Here is a 24,001-nt window from a genome sequence, read left to right as displayed (position 1 = left end):
TCACATGGGAGGGAAGTAGAGTGAGTTTGGCTTGTTCTCACCCAATCAGGGGAGGAAGTCTAGGGGGATATGGTGGAGAGTTTTGTGTGTGGACAAGGGGATGGTGATAGTGCGCAGTTGAGAGTAAAATAAATTTTACTGAGCCTATGGGTTCTGGAACTTTTGGTTAGTATACAACTGTTATATCTGCCGTTCATATGGTTTTAGTCAATGTGAGAAAGTAAGGTGTTTCTCTGTCCATATGTTATTTTCCCTGTTCTTGGTGGATCTCCCTAAATGCGAAATAACCCTAGGGCTGGGTAGTGGTGTGGCGGCTGTTGGGATTTGACTGGATTACTGGCGAGCAGCAGATATCTTGATTTCTTTGTCTATCTACCACTTGCAAGGGAAGTCTAGCATATGCTTGAGAGTTAGAGTGGATGGAAAGGGGAGTAAATAGTGACAAAAGCGGATAAATTCTCCAACAGTGGTATTTCCTAAATAAGCAGTTTACATTAAGAAACATTTAACATGGATCTTCAAGATACGAGCCCTCTAGAAGAGAAATGCTCATCTGCTTAAATATTATAAGAAAATGAAAACTGTTCATCCAAAATAGAAATATTCACTAATCCTCCTAAACTTAATTTTTCTGGATATCATACTTGACTACATAAAAACGATTTTTCAACTCTTTATGTGTCACGTCTGGGGTTTATTTATTGAAATGCGGACATGGTTTCCCTTTCCATTATTAAATGATAGTGACAGTTTCATCTAATTTAGAATAAAAGTTTTATGAAATTCCAACTGTGTGTTTGAGAAGCATGGCAGCAGAGCTAGAAATGTGGGACAGTTGACAATTTGTATCTCTTTCTACTCTGGAGACCTCAGAAAATTCAACGACCTGTCTCAAAGTAAATTTTTTTTTCAATCCCTTTGGTATAATTATTTTAGGATGTTGGTAATGAAATGCTCTCCCAAGTTTGGCAGAAGTGTTGAGAACTTGCTTTCTTCAAATAAAGAAAAAGTTGTCACAAAACTATGTCACCCCTCCCAAACCTAATGTATTTTCTATATGGTAACTTAAAAATGTTAAATCATGCAGGTACTGAGATTACACAGCATACTTCATTTGTTTACTTTCTGAATAATATAAATTGAGATGGAGTACCCCAGTGTCAATTCTGGGACTCAGATGGATGGGAGGGTGTTTTCCCCCCCTTTGAGATTGTGCAATTTGGAAATAAATAAGCTTTTTTTTAGCCATATACTTTCATAGCTTGTGCTTATTTCATCTGATGTCTGTTACCATGGCACCTTTGCTTGAGAGAAGCAGATCTGTCACTCACTGAAGAGCATCACTGCTGATCTCCATAGATCAAGTAGAAGAGGCATCTTCTCCTTAAAAGATTAATGGCCCAATCTTCACACTCAGCCCAACCTATAAAACCAGAGGCACCAAGGCCAGGGAATAAAAATTCATTTTTTATGTTTGATCTTTCTTATTAACTGAGAGGGCTACTTATCCTTGTTGTTTTCTCTTATCAATTAAACTCTTTTGATGCTTGATTTTATGAATCTTTTTGAAAGCTCTGCAAACATGATTCATAACCCAATGCCTTTCACATCTTTTGCTTGGATATTGTTTTTATTTCACTGTGAGTACTAGAAAGCCAGAACAAAGTATTTTAATAACTGAGAAGGTATAAACTATGATTATAATGCATGTAATAATGTTGATTGAGTTTTTTTTTTTTTTTTTTTTTATACATGGGCAGGCACTGGGAATTGAACCCGGGTCCTCTGGCACGGCAGGCAAGCATTCTTGCCTGCTGAGCCCCCGTGGCCCGTCCTGTTGATTGAGTTTTTAATGGCATGTTAAATATGTATAGTGTTTATTGTAGATAAATACATATGGACAGTCCATAAAAATTTAGAAGTAGGTTTTGTTTCCCATTAACAGAACTAATGTTAACGCCATAGGAGATCTTCATACACAAACTAGAGATGCATTATTTTTTATCATAATGGCTTATACTCCCATTGCCATTAATTGAAGAAACAGATTCAGTATGATAAAGCAGTTATTCCATCATAACATCCTTGATTGAAATATTTAAAAGTTAAACTTTAAAAAAGTATTATTTAAAACATCACTTTGGATATGCATGTGGTATGGCCATCAAGGATTGAATCTGGTCTCTCACATAATATGCTAAAGTTGGGCATACATTTAGAATCAAGGCTTTAACACCTATGGAAGCAGGCATTCAGTCTTTGTTGCCTAATAGATTTTCTTGTGGAACAACTTTATATCCTTCTTTTAGTTTTTATAAGTAGCACTTGAAGAAAGAGGGGAAGACTATCAATATTACTGATTCCACTCGAGTGTGTGGAGTGTTGTAGTAATTCAGCAAGTAAACATTTGAATTGCTGTCAATTGTAGAATCTGTATTTAAAAACCCCATGGAAAGCAAATGCTTGGTAAGTCCTTATATCTCAATCAGTTCAGAAAATTTAGCTTGACACTCTTGTGTCTTTATTAATAGCTTTAATACTCTTGTGTCTGTTTGCCTGCAAATAAAAAAAAACGCGTTTTGAATGTTCTCATTATGCTTTTGTAAACTTTTTATTACCTCTAAAAACATTGTCATTGCTTTGTATGAAGAGATAAAGTGCATGAAAATGCTATCACTTTATACGGTCATTTCAAGAGAAATCAGTATGGGCTGTGCTAATGTTTATCCTTAAATATTTCTACATTTAAAAAAAGCAATTGCATTTCAGAAAGGTTTATGGGTATGGAAATACTGTAAACTATTGTTTACTCTAGCACTTTGAGGGAATCGGAAGTGTGAGTTGTGATTTGGGTGAAGAGTTTGGCACACTATACTAGAGTGGCCTGGATGTCAAGATTATGGAAGGGGCGGGGCTCCGCAATGATTCATGCTTTGTCTTTGCTTTCATGTCTGTCTCCAGATTATGAGATGTTGAGCACATAACTCATGTATGCTTATAACCCCTACTGTGTTAAACGTGGTGTGTGACCCAGAGTCAAGGTTCAAGGAAAGTTCTTACTGAATTAAAGACTGCATGAGTGAGCAAATGAATGAATGTGTGGCTTTAATGTTCCACTGGATTGGATCAGTGAGGATGCTACAGGGACGACATGGTAAAAGAAAGATAAAATAGAGGCATTTAAACTAAAGTATTTCTTTTTCTAAGAGAAACATTAGTATAATGTATAATATGAGACAACTGAAGCAAAAACTAAACTCAGAGTGAGCAATATCTAAGTCATGCTAAAGGTTTAGATAAAGACAGTGAACCTTTACAAAAAATTAATGACTTCATGAGTTTGAAGTACAGTGCAACATTTGCTAGAAAGGGAAGTAGTCTTCAAATATTAGAGCTGCTTTAAAGAAGTATTCATGTCATTAGGTAGACATTTTGGTTGTAATGGTATTTTTCAGTAATGGGTATCACATGTAGCTCATGATTACTGATTCGTGATAAATAGGCAAGTGACTTCAGTATAGAATAAAAAATATTCATAGTTATGAGAAAATATGGAGTAGAGTAAGGAGCTATATTACATAAATTGAAGAGCACATGTTATTCTAGAAGGGACTTAATATATATAAAAGCTTCCTAAAGCCACCAGCTACTAGAAAGTAAAATGGTTACCACAGGGAGCTGATCTTATCTTCATTCCAGGATCTGACAGTGGACACCTGTTTGAATAGAATTATTTATTTAGGTGCAATAATTCTTCCTGACAGCAAGAAGAGGGCAAAAACCTCACAAGAGGCTTTCCCAAATGCATGCTTCTAGGCCCAAATAATTTATGAAGAATAGGGGTAGTTAAATAACCAAAGACACAATTTAGTTTCTAACCTTTGTGTTCATCATCTCTGGGTGTTTATTTAATTAAGTAAAATAAATTATGCTACTGTGTAAAGAGTGTGGAATTTAACAGAATAGGAGTGAGAAAGCCTTTTGGGGTACTTCCATCCCATGCCAGTGTGATTCATGTGTATGAGCTCTCTTGGGCATTCCTGGAAGTCAGTGAGCTTAATTCCATGTGATTAACAGGCAACCAGTCCCTCAGCATCTGCCTTTTATTACGTTACCATGTGGTTATTCCCAGTTTGAGAAATCTGTCAAAAAGTATGAGGCGTTTCTCCTTGTTTTCCCTTGGGATAGCTTACAGGACCAAACTTCTTAGGCTTTGTTTCTTTACTTTTTAAAGTGAAAAAAATACTCTTTAATTTGGCTTTAAAAAAAATTTTCCCCTCTTCTATTCATTGTGCTAACTTGTTACACATTTTTAAGTTAGATCTAGAGTACTCTTAATATTCCTTGAAATGATGTCTTTAATTAAAAATAAGTCTAACAAAACATGGAACTTGCATGTGACTGATAAAATTATCCAACATCTTTGTTTAATCATTATCTGTTATACCTGTGAATTTCACCACAAACTGACCCTTTCAGTTTTAATTGCCGGCACCATTTGATGTACAGTTGGCACAAATTGATGTCAGCTGTGGTGACGGATACCTGACTGATGGCAAATTTACCTGGACAACATAAAAGTCAAAATGGGCAAGTCTTGCAAGTTGAGTAGTATTTCAGTGGAGAGGGGTCTGTTGCATGGTAATACATGTAGCAGCGTGTCACTGTATCACGGGAGTCATGAAGAGATATCACGTTCTAGGTTCAGTGGGAGAGGGCAGGAGGCACCAGTGGAGACACAGACAGTAAGAGTGACGTTTATACTGTAGATGACAGCACACAAGTGGCAAGTGCTTGGGCCAGAGGATGAACCCCTGATCGCCTGGAAGTCTGTTGTAGACTTGTGAGTGATCCATGAATTGACTTGAAAAGTTGGAACACCAGGGTATTAGTTCCCTATTGCTGCTGTAATGAATGACCATAAACTTAGTGGCCTAAAGTGACACAAATTTATTATCTTACAAGTTCTGGAGCTCAGAAGATGGATTTGGTTTAACAGGGTTCTGATCTTCGTGGAGGCTTGGGGAGAGAATCCACTCTTTTCCTTTTCTAGCTTGTACAGTGGCTTCTCCCATTCTTTGGCTCATGGCCCCACATCACTCTCACCCTTGCTTCCATCATATATCTCCTCCTTGACTCTGACCCTCCTGACTCCCTGCTTACCTTAAAAGGACCATTGTGATTGTGTTGTCCTACCTGGATTATTCAGGATAATCTCCCCATCTCAAGATCTTTCATATCAGCAAAGTCCCTTTTGCCATGGAAGTTAACATAGTGTCAGATTCTAGGGCTTAGGACATGGACATCTTTGGGGGCAAATTCTTCTGTCTACTAACGCTAATAATTAGCTAAGTCGTTCAAACAAGCTTCTTACTAAATGTGGTCTGGAGACCAGAGAAAGGATGGTCAGCCAGGAGCCAGATGGAAATGGAGGAGATAAGAACAGGGAAATTGAAAATTTTTGCTGAAGGGACCGTGTGATCTGTGATCCATGAGGAAAAGAAGAGAGAAGTAGTAGAGACCAGAGGAGGAAAGGGGGAAAGGAATCAGGACAAGGAAAGAGGAATGAAAGAAGGCAGGGAAGGAGAACACAGCAGACAGACCCTAGTGCTGCTTTGAGTCTTGATAACTTTTCAGCCTCATCTGCAGTCCACAAATAAACTTTCCAAAACACCCCTTTTCTCTTGTGGTAACTTGAAGTAACCTGTGCTCTTTGCAAAACATTTCAGCTGAGGTATTTAACTTCTCTGCAAATCCCTTTAGTAGAAAAGCCAGTCTGTGAGGTTGGGTCTCTTATTGGACAAATCTATTCATTGTAGTGTCTTCTGTGTACCATAAAATGGGACGCTCCTTGCTGTGTAAGTGATGGTACTATGCATGTTCATCCAATTCCATAACTGAAACTGCCTTTACAACGAAGGAAAGACACAATCAGGGTATGAAGGGTTCCCCAACAGAGTGGCATGGTCCAGTTCTGTTTTCTGGAGGAGAAACTAGTGGGATTCCACAGTGACTGGCCAGCACCCGGGTAGAAATCACGTTGAGGAACATTGAGGACCTAAAAAGCAGTCCTCGGTACTGAAAACCTGTTTCAGAGGCGGAATAAATGAGGTCGAATGGATGTTTAGAGGTGGATGGCAAAACAGTTTCAGGAGAAAGTTAGATTGATGGTATCAGCAATTACAGAGATAGTGAACACAGGAGGAGGGGCAGTTTTCTTAGGGAGTAGGGATGGAATGACGCCATTTTGGAAAATATGAGGTATGACGGTTGCAGGAAGTATTGAGCTGGTGGACTTACTGCTCTGAAGCTTGGACTAAAAATCAAGGCCAGACATATGGATTTTGAAGTTATCCACATATTAGGAGCAGGGCTAGGGATTGAGATCACTGAGGACTCAATAACTGAGCATGCAGTTAGAGAAGATGGAGAGGAAAAGCGAATAGAAGAAGATCAAGGGTCTTGTGAAACATCAGCCTTGAAAAAAAGTTGGCAGAAAAAGGGTAAGCAGTTAAGGAAAGAGACTAAATGAAAGTTAAGAGGGGAAGAAAGGAAACCAAGAGGAGACAAAATGTCAAAATGAAAGGGTGATAGTGTTAAGTTCTGAGAACAGCTGAGTCAGATAAATAAAAATAGGTCATTAAATCAAAATTCAAGAGGAGAAGATGCCTGAAAGAAGGCAATGTCAGATTTATTATTTTTTTGTACAATACAATATCAGTATTTTACAAGGGCTGCTTTCCATTTGCTTAACTCTTTAGAAATTCCATTTCTTATATTTGGGTGAAAACAACTGTAATATGCTTAGTCATCCATGTTTCGAAAGAATTGTACTATAGACAGTATAGAATTTTCTCCAATCAAAAATTGTTTTACCTGACTTCGAAATATGTTTGCCGTAGACTAACCCCCTCAAGGTAGGGTAATACAAATTAAATTTTCTTTCCCTCAGTTCACACAAACAGGTAAATAGGTGGCTTATGAGTGCATTCAAATTTGTCATGGTTAATCCTCATGTTGACGATGATAAGTTGGCAGGACAATTCTACAGACAGCTAATATTGACATACAAAGTTTTGTCTACAATGACGACCACTAAAAAGACGTGCTCTGAGTCATTTTTCCCAAAGAGGCCGTGTTTGTTCCAATTAGGATTATGCAATCCAGCTTCTAATGAGCCTTGTTGATTTGGACAAGTCTCTCAAACTTGCAGGTTCTCAGTTTCCTTTTTCGTAAGTATAAGTTTTGAACTGCAACATCTTTAATAGAGATAGTTGATCCATTTGTTAATTTCACAGTATTTATTGAGCAGCCGCGGTGCATACTCAGAGTAGAAATTGACACTTCTTTTCTGTAACGTATTTTACATATTTGCAAATTGATCACCTGCATGTAGATGGGCAGAATTTGTGGCCAGGGTATTTGAGGGCCAGTGCTGGCTATCTTTAACTTTAACCTTCGCCATTTGTTCTAACACGACAGAGTAGAGGATGTTAACAGTTTAAAACAGAGGTTTGATTAAGAAAAAAAATTGTGATTTTTAGTTCTATATAGTTACAATACTAAACTAAAAATAAAGACACTTTCCTTTGCAGGTGGTGACGTGTCTAAATGAAATAGGGGTTGGCAGATCAAAATACTAACCTGTGTTTTAGTCTATTTTTGCTTGTTTAAGGCAAATTTCCTTTTGTAGAGTTGTAGTTTCTTAAGACATCTAGAATGCTGCGTTGCATGGAAAACGTTGTCTGAAGGAAAGGGCAATAGATGACTCTGCAGAGTTTTAAGATCTCTGAGGGTTATCTCTAAACATTTTTTTTTGAGTACCAGTGAGCTTCTTATGGGTACACTAAACACTATTCAGTTCTCAGTAATATTTTACTAACTATACTGAAACATTTCCTAGTGAATATTGTTACCTTGATTTCAGTAAAGCTCTGTCATTGGCATTTTACTTTGATCTCTGAAAGCATATTCCAGTTACTCTGTATTCCACACATGACAGAAATATGATGAAGCTGTGAATGACAAAATAAAAATCTTTGTATCAGTGATGAGAAAAGATTTCAATACTCTGGTGAATTGGTATTTTTTGTTGAATGAAATAGTTGTGTCAGAGAAAAGGACAAAAACTTTAAACTTGCAAAGAGGATTCTTGGGTTTTTCCTGTATATAGTCTGTAAAGGAATTGGACTCTACAGTGCCATCTGGTGGCTTTTCAGCGTTGATCAAAATGCAGTTATAAATACAGAAAGCAGAGAGAAAATAAGCATGCAAAGAAAACCTCAAAGAAATTATTGTTCAGCGATTATTTTAATTGATAGTAACATTTTCCAAACATTTAATTTATTGCCTTAGATTTTAAGAAAATGTACAGGTTTCTGTTGTTATGTTTTTGGCATATTTTTAATAATCACAATTTTCACTGAGATTTTTTTTAAGGGAAAAGAAAGTATATATATATTACTAGCCATGTATTACCAGAGTTCAAATTATGTAGAGAACTACATTCATATTATAGAGTATTTAAAAAAATATTCTTTGTTTGAACATGTTGCTTCATTAAGGTCTGTCATTCTAATGATTCGTGAGTCAAAAGGAGAAAGCCATTAAATATTTTTCAGTTCACTGATAGAAATAAGTTCACTGCTAGTAGGAATATGGAATTGAAGAAGGCATGAGGATGGGTCTGTGCTTTAGGGCTTCGGTTTCTTGCTAGTCTAGAGGCGTGGTATCGGAGGCAGGAGTGCCTGACAATAGTCAAACTGACAGAAAGCCTGGTCAGCAAGCAACACTTACCTTGAATGAGCCATTGCCCTTACCTGCATATCCTGAAAAATAAGATCTAAGTTGGAGGGAAAATCTTGAACAACAATGTTTGTTTGTTTTTTAAAAAAGAAACATTCCAAAAGCATCTTAGCTATTATCGATACATTTTTCAAATAAAAGGCATATAACACACACATATACAAACGCATGTGTATACACCTAGTAACTGTCTTTCCAAAGTCTGAGAAAATCTCCAACTGTTTCCAGTCATGAGTTCTTATATGTTATGTTTACGTACAATACTCGTTTATGCTTGTTTCTTTTAGAGTCTCATGTATTTCTGATCTAATGTCTCTTGGAAGCTTCTTCATTTCCCAAGGGATAAAATAATAGGTGCTTTATACAAGTGTTAACAGGTATTTATTGGATTCTTACTGTACTAAGTGCTTAGTAACATTGACTGATATCAGTTATGCCTGAGTTTAAAATAGATTAAAATGTTTACTGTTTGTAGAATTTGTCTTTTGGATTCTTTATTTAGAAAAACAAAATTATAGGAAATTGCAAAAGAAGCAAAGCAATTGATTTGTCTTTGATCACCTCATTCTTAATTATTCATATCCATGATTTGTATTCTGAAAGTGGTTTATACAGTTCCCCCATAACTTTGGTGTTTTTCTGGAAACATATGGCATGCTAATTTTTGCAGCTGCATGCTTTTTCACATCATAAAACCCATGTTATCTGTCATATCTTTGCAACTGGTGGTTCTCTAGTAATTGTCCTTTTATATTTTCAATTCTAGTGGCACTTTTATATTTAGTAAATATTCTTGAACAAAGCATGAGGCATATTATAGACAAGCATTAGGCCTGAATTCTATGGGGAATAAAAAAAAGATGAATACTCTATGATCTCTACTGTTATAAAGGCCTTGCTAAAAAACAAGTGATACAAGACATTTAGAGGTGTTTCCTATTCCTACACACATTTACTAGTTTGAAACAACACAAATTTATTATCTTACGCTTCTGGAACTGAGAAGTTCTAAAATCAAGGTGGTGGCAGGGCTGTCTCCCTTGGGGAATGCTCTAGGGAAGAATCCATTTCCCTAACTTTTCCAGCTTCTACAAGCCACCTGCATTCCTTGGCTTGTGGTCCCTTTCTCCATCTCCAAACCAGCTGCATAGCATCTTCCAATCTCTATCTCTAACCTGGGCTTGCATTACTACCTGTCTTTCTCTGATGCTGATCCCCCTCCCTCTTAGGAGGGTCTTTGTGATTATATCAGGTCCACCTAGCTAATCCGAGATAATCTCTCCATTTCAAGGTCTTTAACTTAATCCCATTGAAAAAGTTGTTTTGCCATGTAAGGTAACATGTTCACAAGGTGTGGGGATTGGCATGTGGACATCTTTGCGGAAGGGTTGCGTGTGGGGCATTCTATCTATCACAGAGGTATGTTAGAGCAGCTTTCACATGATAGAGTTTAATATGGCGGGAGTACAAGTATATTGGAGCACAGTAGGAGTGTAAAGAGAAGGGAATGTTTTAGGAGCAAAAGTTGAAAAAGATCAATGGAAGCCAGATCGCAAAGGGCTTTGTATGTCATGAACAACAACAACAAAAAAAGTGAATTTAGCCTTGTAGGAAATCAGAAACCATTGGATACGTTTAAGCAGGGATCATAGCTGGAGTAGCTTGATCAGATGGATTGGAAAGTGCTCTGAGCCCATAGGGTGGGAAACATGGGGAAGAAAATGATGAATTGAGGACATAGCAGGAGTAGTAGAAAGGAGGGCATGGGTTTGATTGAAAGGGCATTCCAGCTTCTTAAATTAAAAATTCTGTGGCGAATTGATTGCTAATGATGAATTGCTAGTCTGCTTTCCCAGTCAAACACGTATTGGATTTTCACAATGGTCGAGATTTAGTGGACAGTGTTGAGACTGGCCCCCTAGACAAATGAAGTTAAAAATCTCAGTTTTGGGGCCACAACCTCTCCTGTAGTAGATCTCTCCTGCAGAGTATCTTCCTAAAGCCAGTTTTTCCTCTTCACTGTTCTTTTAAGTTTCTTTATGTGCCTTATAGTAGAGGACCACAGTAGTTGGTCTTCCCTTGCTCATTTCAGCAAAACACCTCAAACAAACAAAAGGAGGGGGGCATTTTTTTTGAAGTGACAGACTTCTTTTAAAACATAGTGCTAAAAAACCAAAAAAACTCATAATGCTAACACGACCTGTATATACCTACCACACACATACACAAACTCACACACATACTCACCGCTAACTCTCCATTCACAAAACAGATTTATCAAGAAACTACTATAGGCCAGGTGCCAAGGATTCAAAAACGATTAGGATGTATGATTGCTACGTTTTTTAACATCTGTATTTTATTTACCCAACTAAATAGTAGAAGCTCATTGAGTGTACAAATCTTACACATGTTTATGTATATGTCTTTGAGAATCATGGTGCTTAAAAGAGTCATTGCATAATTAGTGCTCAATGCATATTTGTATTTGATTGCCAGATTTAAGTATGCTGATGAATCTCATCACCACACTGTGTTTTTCCCTGGCTATTTATGTGCATGCCATAACTCTTCTTCAATACCAGAAATAGTTTAACTTCTTAATCTTTACAAGACTACACCCAGTGCCTTGCACATAGCATTCAGTGACAAATTGTTACATGAGCAAATGAATAAATTTAACTGACATGAAATGAATACTTTTACTGGAAAGTTTGCAGTTCTCTGGAAAGCGGGGATTAGAGTTTTATCTTTCGCTGTTAGGATGACCTGCCCATTCATGGTTATTGTGTATAATTCCATGCCTGAATTGTAGTAGCTGAAGTCAAAAGTTCTGCAGCTACCCTGGGAAGCAGATCTGAGATGGACTTTCCTCTTTTGTTCCAAATGGCAGTTTGTCAATTATGCTACTATAATTAGAATTGTGCAGCTTTTTCTTCCTTCTTACCCTTGGAGTTTTGGGTGCTTGCGTACATATGTAGGATATCCCATGAAGGAGGGCTTATAGAGAATAAAGGAATCTTGCATAGAAGGGGCCTGGGAGGAGCTGGGAGTGAGCCAAAGCAGCTGCTCAATGTTTTGGTGTCTCCCAAGACAGATCGCCACAAACCCCGGGGATGTTGGTGAATAGACGTGGCCTACAACATTGAGGGTGTTTTATTTTCATTCAGAACATGAATTAGTTCAATTTGGCAACTTGCACACTCATTCTGCCACTCTGTAACTGACATGCCGCTCTGCAATGAACGGTGGTGACTTACTGTTTATTTCAAAGGCATGTTTTCGCTTCTTTGAGAGACGTGCTTGGTTTGTTTTGTTCAATTTTTAATGATACACGGTTTTATTTTGAATTTCTTTGGAAACTACTTTGTATCCTAGGGTTTCCGGCTTTCTATGAATTGAGAGGAGGTTATTACCTTCTAAGTTTTCAATTAGGAAAACAAAGCAAGTTTGGAAGCTCCATTGGGATCTTGTAAACCCTCTCAAAGCATGTTGTGAATGAGACAATTTTTCTGCAACTAACTTTAATTGTCTGAGATGAGACAATCTACGGAAGCTAATCGGAGAGAGTCTCATTCTGCAGTACGTATGGGGTTGGTAGAACTGTAATTTTGCTTCTTTGGGTTGGTTCGATAGTTTAAGTGGCTCCACTCTTCCCTTCAGTACCTAGTATGTTTAAGGGAATTTTTTTCCATTTGAAATCACTAGTTCTCCAATGATAAGGTTCAGGCTTTGGTTTGCCTATAGCGCCTTCTCAAATGCTGCATAATATTGTTCCTACTCCTCAACCATACTTTCTGTCTAACAGGGAGTTAGTAAGCAATTGATGGCTGTGTATCCCCTTGTGCTTTACCTGTCTGCGATATTGAATTCCGTTTCAATTTAATGTTTCTGTTCTGAATTACAGCTGTTAAGTACAGAATAGTATTTATCACATTTTCTTTCTTATGATCACACCTGAGTGATTACACTGTTGGCATATTCTGAATTAGACAAGAACATGTGCTTGACTAAATTGTTGCCTCACATAGAAACTTGCATATAATGAATTTCATCTGTGCAGTTATTTTACATTTTGATTGCATTCTTTGGTTTTAGTGTTGTGTTGTTTCTGCTTCACCAAATTTGTTCCTTTATGACTTAAAAAATGACTCCTCTGTTGGTTTGTAACTCATTATGTGATGTCATATCCTACCTTGAAGAAGCCATGCCCAGTATAAATACGGGAAAATTTAATTAAGGGTAATTTTTTTTTTTGATCTTCATAGATGCATGCCATTATTTCTTTTATTCGTCCTAAATTTGATATGTAGGTTACAATCTTTAGTTTAATAAGTGGACAAAATAGAATCGTATTGATACCTTTTAGGTGTGATTGTAAGGTTTTCAGGAAAGTTTCTTTATGTCATATTATATTTCCTACAAATCTTCTGGTGATGCCTGACAACTTGGGAGGAAGACTCTTCAGGAGGTGGAAAGTAGGACAAGGGCCGCAAGCAGAGGGACAGCTGAGAACCTACAGTAGGGAAAGCTTCTGAGGCAGTGTCGAGTTCCACAGGAGGGCAGAATAGTGACCTGTGTCTTCTCATCTTTCCTTTCTGTGCCCAAAGCCACACTTTGCCATTGAGCATTTTTTGTCATAAAATCAAACCACTTTGGCTCAGAGAACAATCAGTTGAGAATTACGAGGAGGAGGTTGAAAAATCCCATTGGGCAACGTTGCTCAAATCAGCAAATCTCTGCTGCGAAGAAACCTGGGGGAAAAGTTCAAGACCAGGGGGAAAACTATGTTATAACCAGATGTTTTGAATTAAGGAAAACATTTAGATGCTGTTTGAAGTAAGTTTTAAGTGGGAGCGCTTAGTTCATGCTGCTGTGTGGTTATACCACACCATATGTAATTAGTGTTCAGTAACAAATTATTACAACTCAGTCAAACCCATGATTAATTTAATTTTGATGCCTACTTCTCTGGGAATTGCAAGCATAGGAAAGAGGCGATGCATGAGGACTTAATGAAAATCCGCTTTCCTATAGATATTAATGAAAATGCATGTCCTTATATTTTGTACAGATACTTTACATATTCTATATGCATGCTATATGAGTATATGATAACACATTATATAATCTGATACTTGATATTGGGATAGGTAGTAAGATGTTTGTGCTTTGAAATGCAAAAAGTTAAAGGATATTTTATGAAAAAGAAATTGTAATTATGAAAAACAAAATGTTCATCGACACCATGTAAATGTGAGTTTTTAAAATAACCTTTACATTTTGAAATACTTCCAAACTTATAGGATGGTTGCAAAAAATGATATGAACCCCATACAAAGTACCCCAGCACCCCCACCACCATCGAGATGCACAGATCCATCAGTTTGAGCATTTTGCCTCATTTGCCATATTATTCTGTCTGGCTGTATATCCAATTATCTGTCCATCTCTCTGTCTGTCTGTCTTCAATCCATTTTCTGAACAATTGAGTATGGATTATATACATCATGCACCTTTAACACTTAATACAGCCATGGACATTTCCTAAGAACAAGGATGTCTATTTATTTAACCACCTTAAGTACAGTTATGAACTTCAAGAAATTTGACATTGATATAAACCTTATAGTCTATATTCCAACTTTTTCATATGTCTCAATAATGTCCCTTTGAGCCTTTTCTCCTCTCTTGCTAGATCCCATCAAGGATCCTAAATTGCCTTTAACCATCATCGTCTCTTTTGTTTCTCTTTTTAAAAAAATTGTAGATACATATATACTTTCCCATCTCAGTCACTCCCAAACATGCCATTCAATGGGATTAATCACATTCGCAATATTGTGGTACACTCACCACCTTCCATTACTAAAGCTCCCCCTACTCCTCAAACAGGAACCCTATGCCCATTATGCACTAACTCTCCATTTCCCAGTCCCACCCCTGCCGACCTGTACTCTTACTTTTTGTCTCTGTGAGCTTGCATATCTCACATATTTTCTTCATAGTTACCATGGGGCTTAAATATAACCTTCTGGATCGATAACCATCTTGCTTTCATACAAACTTAATGTCAATAGAACACATAAACTATTTTCCTATACTCCTCTGTCTCCCCACCAATTACGTAGTCTTTTGGCAGAAGGTATCTGTATATGCACTGTGAGTTCCAAATCACTGGCTTATCATTGTAATTTGTGCATTTGCCTTCTAGATCCTGTAGGAAGTAAAAAGTAGAGTTGCAAACCCAAAATGCAATAGTGCTGGCATTAATATTTACCCATGCCATTGCCCTCACCGGAGATCTTTATTCTTTTTATGCATCTATTATCCATTGACCTTTTCTTTCAACTTGCAGAACTCCCTTTCACATCTCTTGTAAGTGAACAGATCTAGTGGTGATAAACTTCCCCAGCTTTTGCTTATCTGGAAATGTCTTAATCGCTCTCTCATTTTTGAGAGAAGTTTCGCCAAATATAGAATTCCTGGCTGGCAGTTTTTTCTGTCATCACTTTAAGTATGTCATCCCACAAATATGTCATCCCACTGCCTTCTTGCCCCCATTGTTTCTGATAAGAATTTGGCATTTACGCTTATTCAGGCTCCTCGTACATGACGCATTGCTTCTCACTTGTGGCTTTTAGAATTCTAGCTTTATCTTTGGCATTTGACAGTTTGATTATAATATGCTACAATTTAGGTCTAAATATGAGGTTTGTAAAATTTATATAATGCTTTGTAACCAAAAAGGTTACATTACCTTTTGAAATTACTATTTGTGGAAGGAATAAGGTATTTACTTCTCTATTATTGCTGCCCTTTCTTAGCATTCTGGAATCAAAGGGAAGAATGCTTTTATTTGTTTTTTGTTTTTTGCTCCTGTATAGCCTGCTAAGCCATTAGAGCGATATTAACTTTTCAAAAAGAATCTTGTTTTTGGAGAAAATATTTTGAGGCATACAAATGAAAAGATCAAATCTATTCTCTATACCTGGTTGTACAAACTCTTCTTGGGGTCTTGTAGTTACTTGCTTTAATAGTGATGATTTGTAGTGTGTGTTTAACTTAACCAGAACATGCTGAGTATTTATGAAAATATATGAGACTATGTTGTCTTCAAAATACAGAGGATAAAATTATGTGTTCATCTCACTCTCATTCAACCTGTGAGTTTTTTTTAGTTGTCTACTCACAAAACAGTACTACCTGCTGTTCTAGGCACTGGGGATAGATGGCAGGTGCCTTTCTTGTGGAGTGTACAACCTACTTGTCTTAAATAAATGAGATAATTTCTGAAAATGCTCTCTGCTATAAATAAAATAATACAACGTAGCGTGGCACTGATTGTCCAAGCTAGTTCAGGTAAGTTGGTTAGGAGAGGTCTCTTTAAGGAGGTAACATTTGAGTTGAAACTTAGCTACAAAAAAAGAGAGCCTATTATCTGAGAAATGGGGATGCACGTTTTCCAAGTAGAAGGATCATGAATGCTAAAAAAATGTGTTAAGAACAAATAGGACACATTCAGTAAATAGAAAGAACACAATTATGGTTGGAACATGGTAACCAGTTAGAGAGTATATATGGTGAAACAAACAGTGGAATTTTCAATGGCTGGAGAGCAGTGGTGGTGTTGGGGAGAAGGAATGAAGTGGAAGGAAATGTTGGAGAATTAGCTGGGGTCTTGTATTTGGAATTTTCATTTTAGTCCTAGTGTAATACAAAACCATGGAAAGAGAGTTAATGGAAGGATTAATGAAGTTGAGATTGTTTTGGGCTATGGATAAAGCATCCTATTAAGAGATGACTGTGACTACAGGTCGTAAGTAGAAGATAGAGAGATAAAGACTGGTTTGGGTTACAGCTTGGAAGTAGAACCAAAGAGCACCTGATGATGGACTGGATATGGGGGATGAAAAATTTAACAGAGCCATGTATTACTTCTAAAATTTTGGAGGAACTTGTTTGATAGTAGAGCTATTTTCTGTGATGAGGCCATTTAGGGGAGGGAGAGTACAGGTTAAGTTTGAGCTGCCTGTTGAAAAGTCAAGTGGATTTTTCAAGTAGTCTGCAGACAGCTCAGTGGGCAGACAGCTCAGGACTGGATTATCTAAATGGAAAGAGTCATTGGCATGTAAATGATATTTAAAACCATCTACCTGGATGAGATCACTCAAGCTGAGTGTGAATAGATAGAAAAAAGTAGAGGTGATAGGATGGAGCCTGGGGATGCTCCAACATTTCAGGATTTGGCAAAGGGAGCTTGCATGTAAGAAAAGTCAGATAGGAGAAAACTGAAGGTGATTTCGTGGGAGCCAGAGCGATTTGAGAAGATGCAATCAGATGTATTGAATAGATCTGAGAAGTGGCGTAAAATGAAGGTAGAGTGCTGCTCATTGGATTGGACATAATGTACAACTCTCAGTAATGAGGGGCAATGAATGAATGAATGTGAGAGAAAAGTACCGAATAGCAGCTGGGTAGAGGCCAAGGGAACTAGTCTCAAAGTCTTATTTTCAGTAACAGTGTTACACTGTAGCAAATTTAAAGTCCTCCACTAAATGTAGCGTGCTTGTGGATGTTAATATGTCCTACTAGATATCCAGAGGTGAGTATGCAGGTAAAATGGAAAAGTGATGAGGACAGAAGCCTAATAACCAAACTTCTTTGTGGGGTAAAAACCAAGTTAATATCAAATTGATTGGAATTTATGCCACAAACCCGTATTTCTCATTCTGTCCTATTAGATCTCTTATGTAATGAAGAGCTGTGTTAATTATTTCAGCCACCTGCATCTAATGAAATTAGATGTGGAATTTCTGATAGGTACAGATGGCCGTTTGAAAAAAAAATGCTTTTTATTCTATCAGTTGGTCAAATCTCATAAGTTAGAAATGCTCAAACTATGAAACTAATCATTACCTTTCTTCATAAGTATACATAAGAAGCACAAATGACAACTCACTCAAACCCAAATAAACTTCAGCTTCATTTAAATTTGTACCTATATAATATCCAACCAAGTATACCACACTGGTATATAATAGGAAAACATATTGTGATTTAAGACTAAGGTTAACCTAGTTGAATAATTTCAATCTGATAACCCTCCCTCAATTAATTTTTATGTGTATGCATTTAATCTCAGGACCCATTTAAAGTGAGACCATAATATGGTATGTAGTGGTGAATAATAGAGCTGCCAGTATTATAATGAAGCTCATACAAAAGCCGTCATCTATTGTAATTAATAACATGCAGTTTTGACAAGTTGGAAAACACGAGTTATTCTGGCCTGGAAATAGAGACTATGTGGTAATAGTGTCAAAATTCTATTCTTTTTGCACAGAGTGCTGCCTGAATTCTCAATGTGGGAATGCTAGAACAATGCAGGCAGGAAATGAGTACTCCAGGTGGCCCCACATAGTCAGATAAAGGTGGGATGAGAGAATAGAGAAGCAAAAGCATGGCAAGATTTGGCCACTTGACTCAGGAGACAAATAAAAAAGTAGGTCAAACTGAATACAGTAATTAGAAATGAATACATTAGACCTGGAGATAAGGAATACAATGATTCGGGATGTGTTTAGAACTACATATCTACTGAATGCAACGGATAGCAGACCTATCACTGTGAAAGCTTGGGCTGAGATGTACAACCCTTGAGGTGCCCACAGACTGAGAAAGGAATAGTAACACAACTAAGAATTTCTGAAAGACCGGCGTTGAACAAAATAACATTGAAGTGCAGAATGTCAGAGGTGGTCTCGTACAAATGCTCATTTGTTGTTCTAGTTTGCTAGCTGCCGGAAGGCAATATACCAGAAACAGAATGGTTTTTAAAAGGGGGAATTTAATAAGTTGCTAGTTTACAGTTCTAAGGCCGAGAATATGTCCCAATTAAAACAAGTCTATAGAAATGTCCAATCAAAGATATCCATCCAGGGAAAGATACCTTGGTTCAAGAAGGCCGATGAAGTTCAGGATTTCTCTCTCAAGTGGAGGGGCACATGGTGAACACAGTCAGAGTTTCTCTCTCATCTGGAAAGGCACATGGTGAACACGGTCAGGGTTCCTCTCTCATCTCGAAGGGCACGTGGCGAACACAGCGTGAGCTACTAGCTTCTTCTCCTGGCTTCCTGTTTCATGAAGCGCCCCGGGAAGTATTTTCCTTCTTCTCCAAAGGTCGTTGGCTGGTGGACTCTGCTTCTCGTAGCTGTGTCCTTCTGCTCTGCTCTCTCTGAATCTCCCTTTCTCCAAAATGTTTCCTCTTTTATAGGACTTCAGAAACTAATCAAGACCCACCCAAATGGGTGGAGACATGTCATCACCTAATCCAGTTTAACAACCACTCTTGATTTGGTTACATCTCCAGGGAGATGTTCTAATTACATACAGCATTGAATAGGGGTTATTCTGCCTTTACAAAGTGGAATTTTGATTAAAACATGGCTTTTCTAGGGGACATACATCCTTTCAAACCAGCACATTTGTGGTTGAAGTTGTTCAGCTGGTGGTGTGGCCTGCTAGATTAGGTCAGTTTATATCAGCCATCAACGATAGCGTGGCTCTCATTGTATGAAATGCTTAGGAGAATTATATATGGTGTAAAGAGAGATCACAGTCGTGGGTTAGAGAGTGGTCTTTGTGCATTACTCCTCTAAGATGCCAGGGAAAAAACAATTGTTGACTAAGTGGCATATTTGAATTACAGAGACCAGCAACAGTATAGCTAGTGTAGGAAAATTCATATATAAAGACACTTCTTGTATGCCAAGTATTTAGTTATTATCGGTTTTGTCCATGCAAAATGAAGCAACGTACTGTGCATAGATTTGTTCTCGCAGACATCAAGTTGAATTTCAAAAACCAGAAGCGATAGTTTAATCTCGCTTTTAAGTTCAATTATATTGATTTGCCAGGGGATCTTTCTCTGATAAACAGTTTTAAACAATATAATTTGGGGCAACCTCATTTTTTTTATCCTTACCATTTTCTTTCCTTGAATATAAAAGATTTGGAATATATCTCTACTAGTTTTTCCTTGTTGTAGTAAAAATGTCAAAATTCAAGTTGTTGAAATAGATACCTCTCTCATGGTAACAACGGTTTTCATTTTAAAAAAACACATCCATTCCTTAATTTTATATATGTCTACATTTGCTTAGGCAAGTGTAGAAGTTCCTGCTTTTAGCATTTGTCCAAAACTAATGTAGTTAAATACATATAAACTTCAATGAATATAATAGATATGTATTCATAAAGTGGAGTATGAAAATATTTGACAAAAATATTTCCTAAGTGTAAAAAATTCAGTACATTGAAAAGGAGGGTTTAAACTTTGGCTAATATTATAATAACTTGTCAGAACACTGTCGTGAAAGTCTTCATTGAATGTCACATACTCAGAGACAATTGCCCCACTCACCCAAATGACTTACCCCTTCCCCCATCCCTTGTCATATTACCCAGTTCTGTTTTCTTCACATCGCCGATGACTGTTTGAAATACTTTAAAAAAAAAACAAAAAACAAAAAACTCTTTTACTTGTTTAATGTTTGACTGTCCCAATTAGAATATAAGCATTGCTAGAGCAAGGCTTTTTTTTTGACCTTGTTCACTCTGGTATCCCAAGCACCTAGAAAACTTCCTCATATATAACAGATATTCAGTAAATACCATGAAATCAGTGACGGAATGAATGATGACATTTTTCTTTCTTTATTTTTTATTTAGAAAAATCCAAATATCTTTCAATTGAGTTTAGATTTGTCTTTCCCTGATGTATGCATTTAATGCTATAAATTTCTGTCTGATCACTGTTCACTACGTCATATAAATTTTGACAAGTTGTATTTTCATTTAGCTCAAACAATTTAAAAATTTTTCTTGCGACTTTTTCTCTGACTTATGAGTATTTAGAAGTCTGTTATTTAATTTCCAAATATTTGGGGATTTTCAAGCAATCTTCCTGTTGTTGATTTCTAGAATAATTCCATTTTGGTCTGAAAAAAATATATTGAATGCTTTTTTTTTTAAATCATCACAATCGACTTTTATTTCTTTTTTGTGAAAAATAACATATGTACAAAAAAGCAGTAAATTTGAAAGCACATTGCAACAATTAGTTGTAGAACAGATTTCAGTATTTGGTATGGGTTACAATTCTACAATTTTAGGTTTTTACTTCCAGCTGCTCAAAGATACTGGAGATGAAAAGAAATATCAATATAATGATTATGCAGTCATACTCATTTGTTAAACCTGACCTCTCTGTGTAACTCCACCATCACCTTTGATCTTTCTCCCACTCTTTAGGGGTATTTGGGCTATGCCCATTCTAACTTTTTCATGTTGGAAGGGGCTGTTGATAATATTGGATAGGGAGATAGAACTAGTTGAGGTTCTGGAGAGCCTGGGGCCTCTGCATCTCAGGACCTATCTGGTCCAGGGACCCATTTGGAGGTTGTAGTTTCTGGAAAGTTACCCTAGAGCATGGAACCTTTTAGAATTTTCTGTAATGTAATGGCGTTGTGTTCCTTAAGATTGAATACTTTTTATTCATTTAAATTTGAAATGTGTTTTGTGGCCTATCATGTGGTCTGTCTTGGTGAATGTTCCATGCTAAGTTGAGGAGAACTCACAGTCTGCTGTTGTTGGATGGAATATTCTGTAAATGTCAATTATATCACATTGATTGATAGTGCGATTCAGCTCATTCTGGCTGATTTTCTGCCTGCTTAATCTGCCAGTTACATAATCTAGGTCTCCAAGTAAAATAGAGGACTTTTCTACTTCTCTTTTCAGCTCTATCAGTTCCTACCTCATGTTTAATGCTCTTTTATTAAGTGTAGTTTTAGAGTTGTTATATCTTCTTGAGAAATTGATCCCATTTATCATTATATAATGTTCTCATTATCATTCATCATTATACACATTCAGAAGTCTGCATTGTCTGAAATTTATCTCACTACTCCAACTTTTTCTTCCTTTTTTTAATTGCAAAGTGTAATATCTTTTATTCAATATTTTTGAACAGCTTTTTTTGAGATGTAATTCACGTACCATACAACTCACCCATTTAAAGTAAACAATTTTTTTGACTTCGGCAGGCACTGGGAATCAAACCCTGCTTTCCAGCATGGCAGGCAAGAATTCTACCACTGAGCCACCATCACACTTCCTTAAAGCATACGATTTAATGCCTTTTATTATGTTCACAAAGTTATGGAACCATTAGCACAATAAATCTTAGAACATTTTCATCACTCTGAAAAGAAACCTGGTACCACTTAGTTGTCAATCCCAGTACCCCTAGCTCCTAGCCCTTCCCCCCACCTTGTTATTCTGGGTAACCATTAATCTAATTTCAGTCTCTATAGATTTTCCTATTCTGGATATTTCATATAAATAGAATTATATAACATGTAGTCTTGCATGACTGACTTCTTTCACTTAGGTGGTGTTTTCAAGTTCTGTACGTGTTACAGCATCTATCACTATTTCATTCCTTTCTATGGCTTTATATAATGTACCATTGAAAGAATATACCACATTTTATTTATCCATTCATTAGTTGGTGGACATTTGAGTTGTTCCTACTTTTGGCTATTATTAATAATGCTAATATGAACCCTTGTGTAAAAAACCTTTGTGTAAAAGTTTTTGCATGGACATAAGTTTCTGTTTCTCTTGGGAACATATATTCTAGGAGTGGAATTGTTGGTTAAGTGGTAACTCTTACTGGTTATATGGTAACTCTGTGTAGCCTTTTGAGGAACTGCTGGATGGTTTTCCAAAGCATTTGCATTCTTACATTTCCACCAGCAGTGAATGAGCGTCCAATTTCTACAGTCCTTCCTTACCAACACTTGCTTTCATCTGTCTTTTTTCTTATAGCCACCATTCTAATGGATGTGAAGTGATTATTACACTGAGGTTTGACTTGTATTTCCCTTATGGCTACTGATGTTGAGCGAGAATCTTCTCATGTGTTTATTGGCCATTTGTGTATCCTTAGACAAATGCCTAGTTATATCCTCTCTCCATTTGTTAATTAGGTGGTTTGCATTTTTATTGTTAAGTTGTGAGAGTTTTTATATGTTCTAGATACAAGTCCTTTATCAAATAGGCGATTTCCAAATGATTTTTCCATTTTGTGAGATGTCTGTTCAATTTCTGATGATGTCTCTTGCACAAAAGTTTTTAATTTTGATGATGTCCCTATTAAGCTATTTTTTTCTTTTGTCACTTGTGATTTTAAACATGTCGTATTTTGGAAACCATAGACTAATCCAGGTCATGAAGATTAATGCCTATGTTTTCATCTAAGAGTTTTATAGTTCCAACTCTCAAATTTAGGTCTTCATCCATTTTTAGTTCAACTTTTATATGGTGTGAAGTACGCATCCATCTTCATTCTTTTGCATGTCTGTATGTATCCAATTGTCTCAGGACCATTTGTTGAAAAGACTATTCTTTCCCCATTGAATTGTCTTGACACTGTTGTCAAAAAGCAAACGACTGTACATTTGAGGATTTATTTTCAGACTCTCAGTTCTAATTCACTGATCCCTATGTATATCCATATGCCAATACCATACTTTCTTGTTATAGCTTTGTAGTTAATTTTGACATTGGGAAGAGTGTGTTGTCCAATTTGGTCCTTTTTTTTCAAGGTTGTTTTCATTATTACTTGGTACTTTGAATTTCCAAATGAATTCTGGAAGCATCTTGTCAATTTCCAAAGAAGCTAACAGGGATTTTGATGAGGATTGCTTTGAAACTGTAGATAAATTTGGCAAGTATTGCCATTAACAATATTAAGTCTTTTAAACCATGAACATGGGATACTTTTTCATTTATATAGGTTATCTTTTATTACTTTCAACAATGTTTTGTACTTTCCAGAGTATAGCTTTTACATGTCTTTTTTTAAGCAGATAGAAAATTCACTAGGAACCCATGTAAGAGGACCTGCAGGCACTCTCACAAAGATAGAGGTGAGGAAGATGACAGGCAGTAGGCAAGGTGGGGGCATTTGCTTATATAGATAGCTTTAGTTACTCCCTGTGATGGTTAGGTTCTGGTGTTAACTTGGCCAAGTGATGGTGCCCAGTTGTCTGGTCAGGCGAGCATTGGCCTGACCACTGCTACAAGGGTATTTAGTGGCTGATTGATAAACCAGAAGGCTGGTGTA

At 36.8% G+C, this 24,001-nt stretch overlaps 1 protein-coding gene across 2 annotated transcripts in view; it reads left to right on the top strand.

Moving 5' to 3' along the window:
* LOC143670130 (interleukin-1 receptor accessory protein-like 1) overlaps positions 1-24,001 on the top strand; it is a 992,918-nt gene that overhangs the window by 118,613 nt on the left and 850,304 nt on the right. The gene's annotated exons all lie outside the window — the stretch shown is intronic.

The sequence above is a fragment of the Tamandua tetradactyla genome, chromosome X (assembly GCF_023851605.1).
Source record: "Tamandua tetradactyla isolate mTamTet1 chromosome X, mTamTet1.pri, whole genome shotgun sequence".
Taxonomy (NCBI): Eukaryota; Metazoa; Chordata; class Mammalia; order Pilosa; family Myrmecophagidae; genus Tamandua; species Tamandua tetradactyla.
Note: the sequence above shows the minus strand (reverse complement) of the source record. Positions and strands in the feature narration are given on the sequence as shown.